The sequence below is a fragment of the Belonocnema kinseyi genome, chromosome 2 (assembly GCF_010883055.1).
Source record: "Belonocnema kinseyi isolate 2016_QV_RU_SX_M_011 chromosome 2, B_treatae_v1, whole genome shotgun sequence".
Lineage (NCBI taxonomy): Eukaryota > Metazoa > Arthropoda > Insecta > Hymenoptera > Cynipidae > Belonocnema > Belonocnema kinseyi.
In genome coordinates, this window is record NC_046658.1 from 171,710,077 (window position 1) to 171,724,266 (window position 14,190).

The window sequence follows — 14,190 nt, forward strand, 5'->3', positions numbered from 1 at the left end:
TTCAGCAGAAACCCTTGGTACAGGGACTCTCTATCCGCAACCCGAGGACGCGTTCGGTGGCTTTGTCATAGGCCCTTCGGTTTGATTCTAGAGGAATCAAAATATATAAATTTCCGTGAAGATTAAAATAAATACATTTTTTTATAAGAAAATCACAGTACATTTTAAAGAATAGAGTCAGAAACCGTGAAAATTTCCCTAACCTTACAAATCTATTTTTCCATAATAACTAAAAAACGATTCGGAATTTTTTAAACAGACAAATATCAGATTATTTCTTACAATAACACACTCATTAGGACAAATGTTTTATGTAGAGGGGTTGCAAACCTTATTTCTTATATGAGTGACTTTGATTTTTTTGATATTTTTTTTATATAGAAAGTTTCGAATGTACTGATTTTCACTGTTTATTGTATTGTTGTTGAAAAATTAGAAATTAAAGTACCTCCATGATTATACTTTACCGATTTTCTTCATTTCGAAAAAATATGTTTTTAGTACATAAAAAAACAATAGACTGGCATTTATTGTAACATGATAATTGGCTTTTTTAATCGAGGGAAACCACCCTCATAATTCACCCGTAAAAGCGGATGTTCTTGAATATTAAAAAAAAACAGAAGTTTTGGAATATATAAACCTCAGCTTATTTCTTACAAAAGAACGCTTATGGAGACATATTTTTTCTTTTGAGGGGTTACAAACTTTATTTTTTACAACAATAAATGTCATTTTTTTACATTTTTTGATTACAAATAAACTTTTAAATAAAATCAATTAGACTAATGAATCTCAAACTCCAAAAAAACTTTTCAATAAATTCCGTTAAATCCCTATAGATTCTTTGCAATTCTTCAAATAGTATAACATTTATAAAAAAATTTAAATCGTATGAATTTCGGTATTTTTCAGTATTAATAATTCTTGTTCATTATAGTTAGTCAATTTTAAATAATTATTGATTATCCAAAAATAATCCATGAATAAATTCACAATTTAGCAGTTTCTAACATATAAACAGTACTTTTCGAAATAAATCAACTACAGAAATATGTTTAATTAATGCCTGTCGTTACCCTACGGTCTGTAAAATTCTCTTCTTTTAAAATATTTTCACTATTCGAGGTACGTTTAGGTTTAGGAAAAATGTCACTTTTCTCTTCGTAATAAAAAACTTTTAAGGTTCAGCTGTCCTTTCCGATTAGGAGTAAAAGCATGGTACTTGAAAGTACCGGGTAATGTGACCACCTTACTGAACTAATCTACTAATTTCAATGTCATCCCCGAATGCTCATCTTTAGAGATGAAGAGTACAACTATTTCCTTTAAATTTTCTCTGGCCTATTCATGTAAATCACGAGCATTTAGAATCTGTTTATCTGCTGGACGCTGCACCATGGCTCTTGATGCAAGTCTCTTTAAATTTACACCGACAAATCTCTTAAGTCTAGTGTTTTCCTATAATTTTCCTTGCCAAAAGGATTAGCACAAAAATTATCCCAAAATTTTTTCGTTGAAATTATTAATCATGGATTTGATTTGTAATTTTTTGCTTTAATTTATATATTTATAAACAAATTAGAGTCTAATAGACCCAAGGAGTGCGTAACGATAGCAATACGAAAATACTTTGCAGAAATTAAGTAAGATGCAGAGAAATGTCCTCTTGTGCCAAAAGAATATGTTTTGACAAAAATCAAATATATTTTTATATAAATAAAGGCTGAGAATATTTTAATTTGCCTCAAATAAAGTCCTTTTGTAGAAAACATTATGCAATTGTGACTTCTATTTTTAGAAATCACATGTTTTTTATTTGTGTTGCATATAATTTCATGAAAAGCGAATTAAGAACAAGTTACTTCTGAAAATAGAAGTAGGCTATTATTGGCATTCAAGCTCTTAATTTACAAAACTAATGCCGAGTCTGTACGTTTTAAGAATTTCTATGTACATATACGAACAAAAATTTGTTTATAAAATGAAATTTTGGGACTACCTTGTATGAACGATCTTCTAAGTTGACGAACTATAATAATATGGAATCATTCATACGGAGAAATATCAATATCACTTCTAAAAAAAGTATCTTACAATTTTCATTTGTTTATATGAAATAACAAGCAATTTATACATCATCTGACCTGATGAAAAACATTATTCAATTATTAATTAGCTGATTTCTTGCCATTCGGAATAAACTTGAACGCTTTTAAAGAATGGTATAGACTTGCCAATTAGACTGTGGAATATTAAAGGATACGTCTCACCACGAGCATTAGGACTGTCTGTACAACAAAGTTAATGAAATAGAATAAAATAGTGAAAAATAGCCTTATGAAAACCATTATAAAAAAATTGAGTCACTAAAATGGAAAGAAAACTACAGGCAGTTGGAAAAAAATGTGCAGGAGTTGGGGTTGACAATGTCACCCCCCCCCCCACCACTTTAAGACTGGTGGCAATCAAGGTCTATCAATTTGTCGATTAGGTACAGCAATGTCAGAAAAAGAAAGCGAAAAAAACACACACACATTGGGCCCCAGCATAGGCAGAATCTAGAACGCCTTTGTATTCGACGTTCTGTAGGTTTGAAAAGAACTTAAATGTAGTCCAAGTTCTTTTCAGATTGTTTTCATGTTAAATCAGGAGTATGGCACTCTAAATGAATTTTTGTTGCCCCAACCGGGTTGACGGGGTGGGGGAATAGTAAGCTTTTTTGGGACTCCATGAGAGGCGCGACAGTAGAACGCATCTACTGCACATGTACGAAACTTGGCTTTCTTGACAAGGCAAGTATGGTTTTGAAACTTATCATAGCAGACCACGGTAGGTATACTTTAGGTTTATTTTCCGAGGACTCCACCAGGGCGCGGTCATCCCGGATATAGTGACTACTCTAAGACACACTTAGTGCCGCATCAATGGTATTAAATCATTTCAATAATAACTTAATAGATTAAACACATTTTTTGAATAAGCAGGTGTACAACTTTGCTTCCGCCACATTATCGAATTTGTGTTTGCATCAACAATGTATTCTTGATCGGAGATGTCAATTTTTGGACTAAATTCTCTTCATTAGCAGCAAGTTTTAATTTTTTGCTTTAATTTGAAGAATATTGCGGCTGTGGCTCATCGACTGCTCTCAAGTGCTTACGGAGAAGCTGTTCTTAGTGAAATAACGTGTCGCGAGTAGGTTCAACGCTTCGAAAGATGTGATTTTAGTGCCGAGGACCGGCATGGCGGTGAAAAAGAGAAAATTTGCAATTATTCCGAATTGAAGGCGTTACTAGCTGAAAACTCGTGACAAACGCAAAAAGAATTAGCAAAAGCATTAGGAGTCACTCAACAAGAAACTCGGCAAACGAGAAACAATTGGCCACGTTTCAATCGTATTTTAGGTTATATGAAATTTGTATCTTAAAGAGAATTGGCAGATTGCTGATGATAGGGTAGAGGTACCAGTGAATCGGAGAAGTGATTGTTTAACGATTCACCAAGAAATATTTCGTTATGCATTCATAAACGACGGTAGCATTTTGAAGACGCAATTTCATTTGAGCTTAACAACCATTTTTCAATTATTTCGTATAGTTTAAAGTACTAAGTGGTTAAAGACAAGTAAGATTGATTGGAAATCAAGTGTTACCTATGTGTAATTTGCATCGTATATAACGAAAAAACACGATTTATATTTCGCAACAGTGGACAGACCCTAACTTATCTGCATTTTTCTATTCAAATTTACTTGCAGCCACTTCCTATTTACTACAATTAATTAATAAAGAGCGTAATTTGCATTATACAATCCATCGTACTTCATCAAACATCAATTGTATGATGCAGATTTGTTTCTGTAAAAGGGAACCTGCACCTCTCTATCAGTTTCACATCCTTCGAACTAAATTTCATTGATAACTTGAAACGATTTATGCGTTTCTTCTTTCAATTATAAATAATGAATTGAACTTCATTGAGTTTTTTGAGGTTATGTTCCCCTATTCAGAATATCTTAAGACTATAGAACGAGTACATCTTCGAATGTGGCTTGGCAGATTTAAATAAGTCCAAATAGCTGACCAATTCAAAGAGTCCCAAAAATATTGAAATGCAACTTTGTCAATCTGTCATTTTAAGATAAACATTTCAAAGCGCTCCAGTTCAATCGCTTCTTTTATTCTGGGAATTTTAAAATACCTCAGAGCTATGAGAATGATTCACAAGCAAGGAATTCAGTTACGTAAGAGTTAAAGCCGAGAGATGTTGTACGGTGTTCCTTTGTTTTTAAACTGCTTCTTCAAAGACAGAATCGAAAGGGTTGTTTCCATCGCATTGTGACAGGCGACGAAAAATGGTTCCACTTCAAAAATCTAGAGCGCAAAAAATCATGGAGAATGTCCGGCAATGTATCCACGTCGACGCGACGTCCAGACCAAATGTTCATGGTGCCAAGGTTCTCCTCTGCATTTAGTGAGATCAGCTCGGTGTGGTGTATTATGAGCTGTTGAAGCCGAATGAAATCATCAAAGGGGATTTGTATTGAACGCAATGGATCCATTCAAGCTAACAATGAAGGAGAAACGGCCACAGTATGAAGTGAGACACGATAAAGTTATCCTTCAGTACGAAAATGCTAAAACCACATGTCGCAAGGCCGGTCAAGACATATTTGGAGACCTGAAACTGTGGGGTCTTACCCCACCCGCACATGACCTGGATGAGCCTATTATTTCTTAATAGACTAGACACTACACACTAGACTAGACGCTAGAGAGCCCTACTAAAGGTTTTCCACGTTAATGTCGCGGTAGGGCCTGAGATCTCCTCTCATGACTTTGACGGCAATGTTGGCGATAGCATTGCCACTGACAGGGTTTCCTATGCCCAAAAGGCTGATAACAAAGAGGAGAGGGACTAAGCAGAACAACAAAACTCATCAATGAAAAATGGAGAATTTATTGAAGATTTTGAAACGCTAGTCGCTTCCCGAGGATCGTCGCGGCGCCACTGCAGCCACAGCTGGGGGCTACAGCATGCGGGCAGGTGGCGATAGTGAGCTGCGAGATGGTCAGGCAGATCTGACTTATCAAACAGCTGGCCAGCAAGAATATCTGCGACAAAGGGTGAGCATTGGAACATCAACTGTGCCTGCTGAGGACTCTTTGGCTAGCGCTAGGTATTTGCAGCCAACCACCTCGACAGAAATACCGTGGGAGAGCATAAATTGGGATATCACAATAAAAGAGGAATTGGTGCGGCTCTATTATGAAAGTGCGAAGTTTGAAACAAACAACGAAAAAGGATACAACTCAAGAAAAAAATTTGCTGTAAAGTATCCCAATATATAAAAAGTCGCACTAAGAGATCCTGTCGCTAAGGTGAAAGACATCAGGACTGATCTACATGTTTCAGAAGACCGAGCAATGGAGATTAAACAACAGCTTGATTTGGCGTGGAAAAACGACGGCAATGAACATCACTTAGAGAAAGCCGCGTCAAACTATCCAGCAGGAGCAATTTATGTTCTTCCTCAACCTATTGATGATCCAACACCACCACATCCTCCAAAGGTGGATGACCTTATACAACCAGAGGCAGAAGCAGAGGTTCAGCAACCAAAAAAGCGACGAAAATGGACATACAATATAAACTGAGATGTTATGCGCCTTTATTTTTTGGTAGATAAATGTGGGCAAAGTGTGAGGAGAGAGCATCATAGACTCTTCTTACTTAAATACCCAGAGCTAGCCACAAAAATAAATGAGCAGAATCTGGCAGATCAAAAACGTTCAATATCTGTGAACAATCTGTTTTCGGCTGTTGAAATAGCTGCTATCAAAATGGAAATGGAACGGCAGCTTTCTATTAATTAGCTCGCCTAGGAAGATGTGGATAGGATAGGAAAATCTCAGAAGAACTACAGAAGCTGGAAAGGAATTTTTGTAAAGGTTTTAGAAAGGTATATTTCAAGGAGACTCCTTCAGCGCACTATAGTTCTGTTTAGCTTTGAATCCATGGGTTCGGGATTCATGATAATAAGGATGGTTATCAAGTGACCCATCTTCTTTACATGGATGACCTGAAGCTGTACGCTACTTCAGGCCAGAAAATGCAGCAAGTGATCGATGTGACAAAGCGGTCTACCAATGATATCCACACGGAGTTAGGAATAGATAAATGCAGAACAGTCCATTTAATCAGAGGGAAATTAGGGACCGCAAAGTTAGAGAACGAGTTCAAAAATGATATCGAGGCAATGGCTGCAGGCGAATCATATAAATATCTGGGTATTCCTGAATCTAAGGGTATTCAACATACGATAGTTAGGACAAGCCTAATCACTGCCTTAACTACGAGACTCAGATTAATTATGAAGAGTTTTCTCAACTTAGCAATCAAAATCAGGGCGATCAACACATATGCCATACCTGTCCTCATGTACTCCTTCGGGCTCATTATATGGTCTAACACGGACCTTAAAAAGTTAAACAGATTTGTTCGCGTAGAAACGACGAAGCACCGAATACACCACAGAAATTCAGCGATTTGTCCTCAGATGGGGCCTTGAATAGCAGGGCAGAAACCATAGAGGAATTAGAATTACAATGGAGACAGAAAGCCATTCATGGCGAGCACCCCAATACGTTGGATCAAAATGAATTGGATAGTGAGGCATCTAATATTGGCTAAGAAAGGATGTTCCGTATCCAGAGACGCAAAAATTCGTAATTGCAATACAGGACAAGGTTGCCAGCACCAGGAATTGTCACAAATACGTGTTACATCAAGACGTGGTTGATCGGTGCCGATTATGTGGAGATACAAAGAACCATCGAGCACATTATTGATGGCTGTCGAGTAATAGCTCAGAGAGAATATACGCACAGACATAAATATAAAGCGGGCATTATACATCAAGAACTGGCCTTAAACCTAAGACTCCTAAAAGAATGGATGACCTTCTATAGATACATTCCAATGTCCGTTTTAGAAAGCGAAGATTACATCTTATATTAGGATGTTACTATTTAAACGGATCATTACATCCGGACCAATCGACCTGACAACGTGATGCGTGAAATAACGGTGGAAGATTCTACATCATCGAGATTGCTTGTCCGCAAAGACCATATGGAGGAATGTGAATCATGCATCTGTTTATCCCATTGTGATTTTGGCATTTAGGGGTCTGTAGGGTATTGGCAGGAGTTAAGAAGGCGATTTTATTGAATACCTTTCGCATTGCAAGAAACTTTTTTGATCATCAGGGAGCGAGCGACTAAAAACCCGTGGAGTGGCAGATGGTAGCTCTGAAAAAGCATCCACAGGTGACTGTTGTCACCTCCAACGCTCGTATCCGCTCGTAATTGTATACCTACAACATCATCGCAGGAGGTTTCAACCATCGCATTGAATTATTTGAATTAACTTATAACATTCTAACTCATCAGTCACTTAGATAGTCCGTGGCTATCATGTATAACCGGATTCACCCGAGTAAAAGTTTAATAAGAATACTTAAGAATAGAGAGCATCCAGAGGTTAGTGTTGTCATCTCTAACGTTCGCGGTTGCTCGGAACTGTACACCTACAAATATAGCGGAGGAGGTTTCAAGCATCGTGTAAGATTCACTGTTAACATCCTAATCTCATCAATCACTTGACTTAGCCCCTGGCTATGATGTACCACAAGGTTCACCCGCGTAAAAGTTTTGAAAGTTTTTAATTATAAACCATTACATAATGTCCAGATTTTTGTATTTAGGGATTTTTGAGAGAATTTTTTCGGGACTTACATCCATCAATCCATTTAAAATTGCCGCAAAATATGGCCACAAGGGCTCATGATCTACCAACATGCCATTGTCTACTTTCAGAAAAATCTAATGCTCTACGTCTGGTTGCAGATTTGAGTTCACAATTTGATTGTTTACCTAATGGTGACCCCATTCCTGTTTCTCCTAATTCCGGAACTTCTGATTCTCCTAATAGTCAACATTCTGCAGAGACATCTCTTCCCCCCGCTGAGTCTTCTCTTCGTTTGAGGTCCAGGTCTCCTCCTTCCAGATCTCATCCTCCGGCTGGGTATCGCGTACTTGGATATGAAATTGAACAACTCAGATTTATTCGACTAATCCCTCATACAAACCCGCACCGGATATTTCATATTCGAAGATACACTTTTCCTGTCGATAAACCAATTCGATTGAGACGTGGAAGACCCATGCCAACTGAAGAGCAAACTGTTTTAACAACATCCGATGGCGACGTAGTTGCAATATTTGAGGATAGTAGATATTTTTCTGGAATATATACAATAAGATCTCACACTGAACAACGAGTGAAAATAAATATTAACAGCGGCGTGGTTAAAGTTATGAAATTAGAAGAAATCAAAGAATTTCCCTTAAGCAAGAATTTCGTAGTCAACAGAACTTTCAGAATAGTCCATGTAAGCGACCTTCCTCGACACTAGAAGTTGATTTAAATCAAATTTAAGTGAAATTTTATATTGTTTTCTATTCATAGCAGTTTAAGAATGTTACATATAACTTGTGATATTTAAATTAAATAATATATGGATTGTTCCCTGCGAAGAGGACACTTCCCATTGATTCAAGTAGAAGTGAGTAAATTGAGAATAAATGAAGTGAATTTTGAAAATTCCAAAAAATTCTAAACAATTGAAAGAATCCAGGATAATTTAATAAGATTTCATGATAAAAGCAAACAGAAAAAATAATTTCAAATCTCTTAAAATCCTAATAACCCTACGAAATATCTCACATCTCTTAAAAAATTCCTTGAAATCCAATAAAATTTACAGATTTGAATAACTTTTATAAGTCAAATAAATCGAAAAATATTTTTCAAATTATTAATAAAATGCTAAATAATGTCTTTTGTTTAGAGTTTATGTTTCCTGAATCAGAGGTGCGCAAAAATTTTACATTATATCTTGCTTAATTTGACCTTTAGTCTTTTAAGTGGGATTTGTATTTATTTTTTGACGTCTTAATCTTGCTGCCTTAGCTCTGTTATTCTTTTTTTAACGTTCCCTCTTCTTTTACAAATGTTGAGGGTGGTTTAATATATTCAGTCAATTCTGTTGTGAAATATAATATGTATTGCTATTTACGTCGATAGATGCTAAAAAAAATACGCAAAGCTTTGTGGGCCGTTTTTTTAATTACTAAGAAAGTTTCTAATGCTTACGCTGAAAACTTAGAAAATAAGTAGTGAGATCATTTTTCTTCAAACTGACGTTCATCTACGACACAAAAAGGTGTTCTTAGTTGACAAACGATAGCTGTTTATGTATCCACGTGACTTCAAAAATATTTTCGAAGACTCTCATATTTGCGTGCATATGTAGTGTATATTGCATTGAAATAAAAATATTAGTGATAAAGATTGTACCTTTCTAGTCTGACTTTAAGCTTGTTAAATATAAATTTTACAGTATTTTATTATTTATTTCGCACGTGATTCCAAAATTTGCCTCAGGTATTTATGGATATCTGGTAAAGTGATTTTCGGTTACATAATATTTTATTACTCTTTTTAACAAGAGTATAATACACTTTTTGCGATTACACTTTTTATCAGGTGCTAATCTCTTGTCAATTCGTTAGCCTCTCGTTTTTGGAAAAATTTGTCCCATAAATCAGTCAGCTCAAAATTTATCACTTTCAAAAGCAACTGACTTGAACCTGTGAGAATTCTTATTAATAATTATGGTGTGTCAAGCCGGTGACATTTTTAGGACAGACACTATCGAGTTATCCAACTTATCACGGAACGACGTACATCCGAAGGCATAATGCGGCACTGAGAGTGCTTCATTACCATATCTGTCACTTTTGCGGTATTAACCCTAATACAAAGCAACCAAAAGCTTCTACTTCAGGCTGGACATAGTTCTCCTTGACTTCGAAAAATGATACATGTTCGTTATTAAATTTTCGGCACTAGCTGAATAAAACATCACAGTCATAGAGAACGAGCCCAACAGTCAGTGCCTATCTACGCTCTATCTGACAACATCATACTTTTATGTCCTGTACGTATCCGAAGTTCTTAAAATTTGAATAATATGATTTTATCTTAAAAAAGTCATTATGTGACGAAATATAATTTAGATTAACATATGTTTTGTGAGCTAAGCTCCAATAAAGTTTCGGAATCTACCATAAAAACAGTAACATCTCTATTGTAAACTTAACCGACACGTGGTGTTTAAAATAAAATATACTGTTACATATAACGATAACTCTAATAATTAGATTGAGTTAAGGTGTTAAAGATTCTTAATATCTGATGTTTACTTCTCATAAGGTATGATGAAATGCATTTATATCTCTTAAAATCCTTAAACCTGAAAAAAAATTTACAGCAAGTTTAAGCTCCTAGAGTTTGATGAAAAAGCTGTACATTTTCCTCTAAGCAAATTTTTCAATATGTATTAATCATATTTCAAATAAGTTCTAGTATCGCAAAAAAAAAGTTTAGTACACTTACAGAATTTACAGCGATTTTAAGAAATTTATCAATATTTCGAAAGCAATCACGGGATTTTACTTCAGGAGATACCGAAGTGTATTAACGTATTTTTTAGGGTTTAAGAGAACTTGAAAAGTTCAAATTATGGTGTGATTTCAATTAAAAATTTACAAGCAGTATCCTTCAAAAAAGGGTTTGAATTAAATGTAGAGAAAATAACATTTTAACCAAAAATTATTTTTCTTGGATAACAAGCGTAGAGATATTTCCTTTAACAATAATTTTTTCAAAAGACAATTTAAACTCACGTAAAAAAATTTTGTCACTACTATATTTACTGATCAAGGATGGTTCAAATTATTTAATTTTTTTAAGGTTAAACTGTTCAGAATCAAAAACGAATTAGAACTATGTTAATAACAAGATGAATGTATGTTTGCTTTAAAACATCAGATTTTCCTTAATCTAAGATTTTCACACAATGATTAAAAACTTCAGAACAAACTTTCTATTTTGATTGATCAGCAAACTAATGCTTAAGAGAAAAATTTAAATTTACACAAGATTTTTGAAGAAGAAGACAATGATCCTGGGTTTGTAAAGTTGACAGATATTTGAATACAGACATAAAATGAGCAAGATTTCTGAAACAAGGTTTTACACTTTTTCAAATAGTTTTGTTGATAAAAATTGTGTAAACATTAGTAAGATTGATCGTAAAATTTGTTAACGTTTCATGGTAACGACATTTGTTTTAACTCTGAAATAATTTGCATGAATGCTGACAAAGGAAATATTACTGCTATGGGAGATTTACTTTTCAATCATGATAATTGTGATTTAACAAATGAAAATCTGTTTGAGAAAGATTCATAAACATAGCTATCCTTTGAAAATAGTTATTTCAACAATTATTAATCCGAATAAGTTTTCAAACAAAACTCTAATTTGATTTTTGAACACTTGATTACAACTTCTAAATAAAATATAAAAAAGCTAGAAATTTAATAAAAATTGTAATTCGAAAAAGGGTCCTAGATGACTATGTTATAATTTCTTTGAAAAATGTTGCAATGTTTCAAAGTATATCCGTTGAATTACTAGCACAGAAAATTTTAAATAGATAGGACAACATTGAAACATTCAGTCATTTATGTTAAGAGAATTTTATTAAAGGAAAAGTTTTTATCATGAACTCGAATTATTTTAACTTTAATGAATATCTTTAGGCGAAAGCTTGGTGCTTACATAGGTTCACTCATTTCTTGGTATTATAAAAAATAATTATGGAGTATTCTTGAGATCTTTGCTTTCAAGAAGTTCGATTGTACTCTTTGTTTATTTTATTTTACTAGATAATACAAAAAAATAATATGTGTAATACTACTAAAATTAATTCTAGCAGGCGAAAACAGGTCATAATTATCATATTTAAACAAACAAAAATTGAAAAATAAAGTTTATGTAACACCTTCTTCGGACATTCCCTACTTTCCTGAGTAAAAATTCTTAATCCCTATTGAATGAATAAACCCTTTCTTCAGAAATAACATTTTCTTTAATAGCAGGGAAAATATGCAATTGTTATTTGGTTATAATAATAAATAGCTTATTTGATTCAATAAAGGATCCTCCACCACTCCATTTTTCAGTTTTTTAGGAATAACTCTGTTAATATTCTTGCAAAAAATTTTTTTCATAAACTTTTCATAAAATGAGCTAATCCCTCTGTAATTATTGCAGTCGCTTTTATCTCCCTTTCTCTTGTATATTGGTAAGATAATGGCTTTTTTCCAATTGTCTGGAACGTCTACCATCTCGAAACATAAATTTATTAATTCTTACAGTCTATGTGGTATCCACTGGCCACCGTGTGTAAGCATTTTACCGTTAATACCGTCTACCCGGGCAGCCTTACCGTCTTTCAAGTTCTTAATTATATCCCTAACCTCAGTGATACAGACTTTCTCAATTGAGTTCTCTATCGCATCGTGTTCAACATTGCAGTTGTGGTGTCCTATAGCTTCATCTCCGAATCGTCTCCTAAAATAGTCTCTGAAGGCCTCCAGTATTCCGTCTGCATCATATACCATTTCCTTCCGACTATTTCTAATGTTGACACATTCTGTACTTTTTTTTCCTTTCGTTTTTTTATAAAGCAGTTTTTTGCTTTCTTCAAAGTCGTTTTGTATTCTAATCTTTTGAGTATTCAATTTCGTGTCTAAAATCATTTCTACATATATTTCTTTCCTCATTGCTAAGACCTGCGATGTTCAAAGTTCTCCTGTACTCTTCTCTCTTTGTTTTTTGGGGAGCCTGAGTTTCATCATATCACCACGCATCACCAGACATTCATCCTACAACTGCGGTACCACACACTTCGATCGTACATCTAACAAGGATATCCCGTAACTTTGTCCAGGCGCCCCCTATATCTTTGTTTTCTATACGGTCCTCCCATGTTGCCCTATCTATGCTTTCGATTACCTTATTTTGGAAATCTATTTGCACATCCGGTTTCTGTAGGTTCTCAATTTTGATTCGCGTTTGTTTTGCTTTCTTGAGTCTCTTTTATCTCCATCCCCGACCTAAGTTAATTTTTGAGATCAGAAGGCAATGATCAGTATTGCATTAAGGACCCCTCATGACCCTTGTATCTTTGACAAACTCTCTTAGTCCTTCATTCGCAACAACAAAGTCAATTATTCTGCGGCTATTTTCTTTAGACCAGCTGTACATGTGGATCATTTTATACCTGAACCAGGTATTTGTAATAAACAGACCCCTTTTTAAGCATAGACTAACTTATTTATCTCCGTTATAGTTTGTTCTTGGATCTCCAAAATAACCTAGTACTCTTTCTGTATCTTGATTTTGGATGTCCACCCATCCGTTCATGTCTCCTAGTAGAATTATTCTTTCCTAATGTTCGCAAATATTTATTGTGTAATTTAAAGTGTCTCAGAAGGCGTCTTTCACTTCTCCAGGATCACCATCAACTGGCGCGTAGCATGCTATGACAAATAGTCTTCTGATTCCTACTTTCATTCTAGCCCACGGCAGTCTCCGAGATGCTGCTTTGCTCTTTCGTTTAAAATCAGACCTACTCCTTGTTTACCATGTGATTCACTGTCTACTCCTGACCATATTTCAAAATCCGCCTTTCAACACGCTGTTTTTTATGTCTTTGGTTTCGCATCCCTTTTTCTTTGTTTCAGGTACACATAAAATATCTAGTTTCCTCACGTCCATAGTTTCCCGCAATTCTTTTACCTTAAGATCATTTACCCCTCTAGCATTCCAAACATCCAGTCTCGATTCGTCGCCTGAAACATGACGGTTAGATTTTCCGTGTGCATGCCTTTTGTCAATTAAAGTTTCAGTCCTTTCCAAGGCTCTTTTGCAGTTTGTATTATTCATTGTTTAGACTATACGCCCAACTATCATCTTTATGCAATAAGATTATTTTCTGAGTCGAAATCATGCCAAAGTTAAGTAGCAAATCGTCATATGGTGGAGATTGTAGTTATAACGTCAGTACCACCAAAAGTTCAGTTAATAAGAGAGGACTGAGAGAGGGGGGGAGGCAGAAATAGAACCAAGAGAGTCGTCTTGAGTCTGTGTTTTTTGTTTTTATGCTGAGGTAACCAGCTTTCAGCAGCGTTGTAATATGTGCGAGTT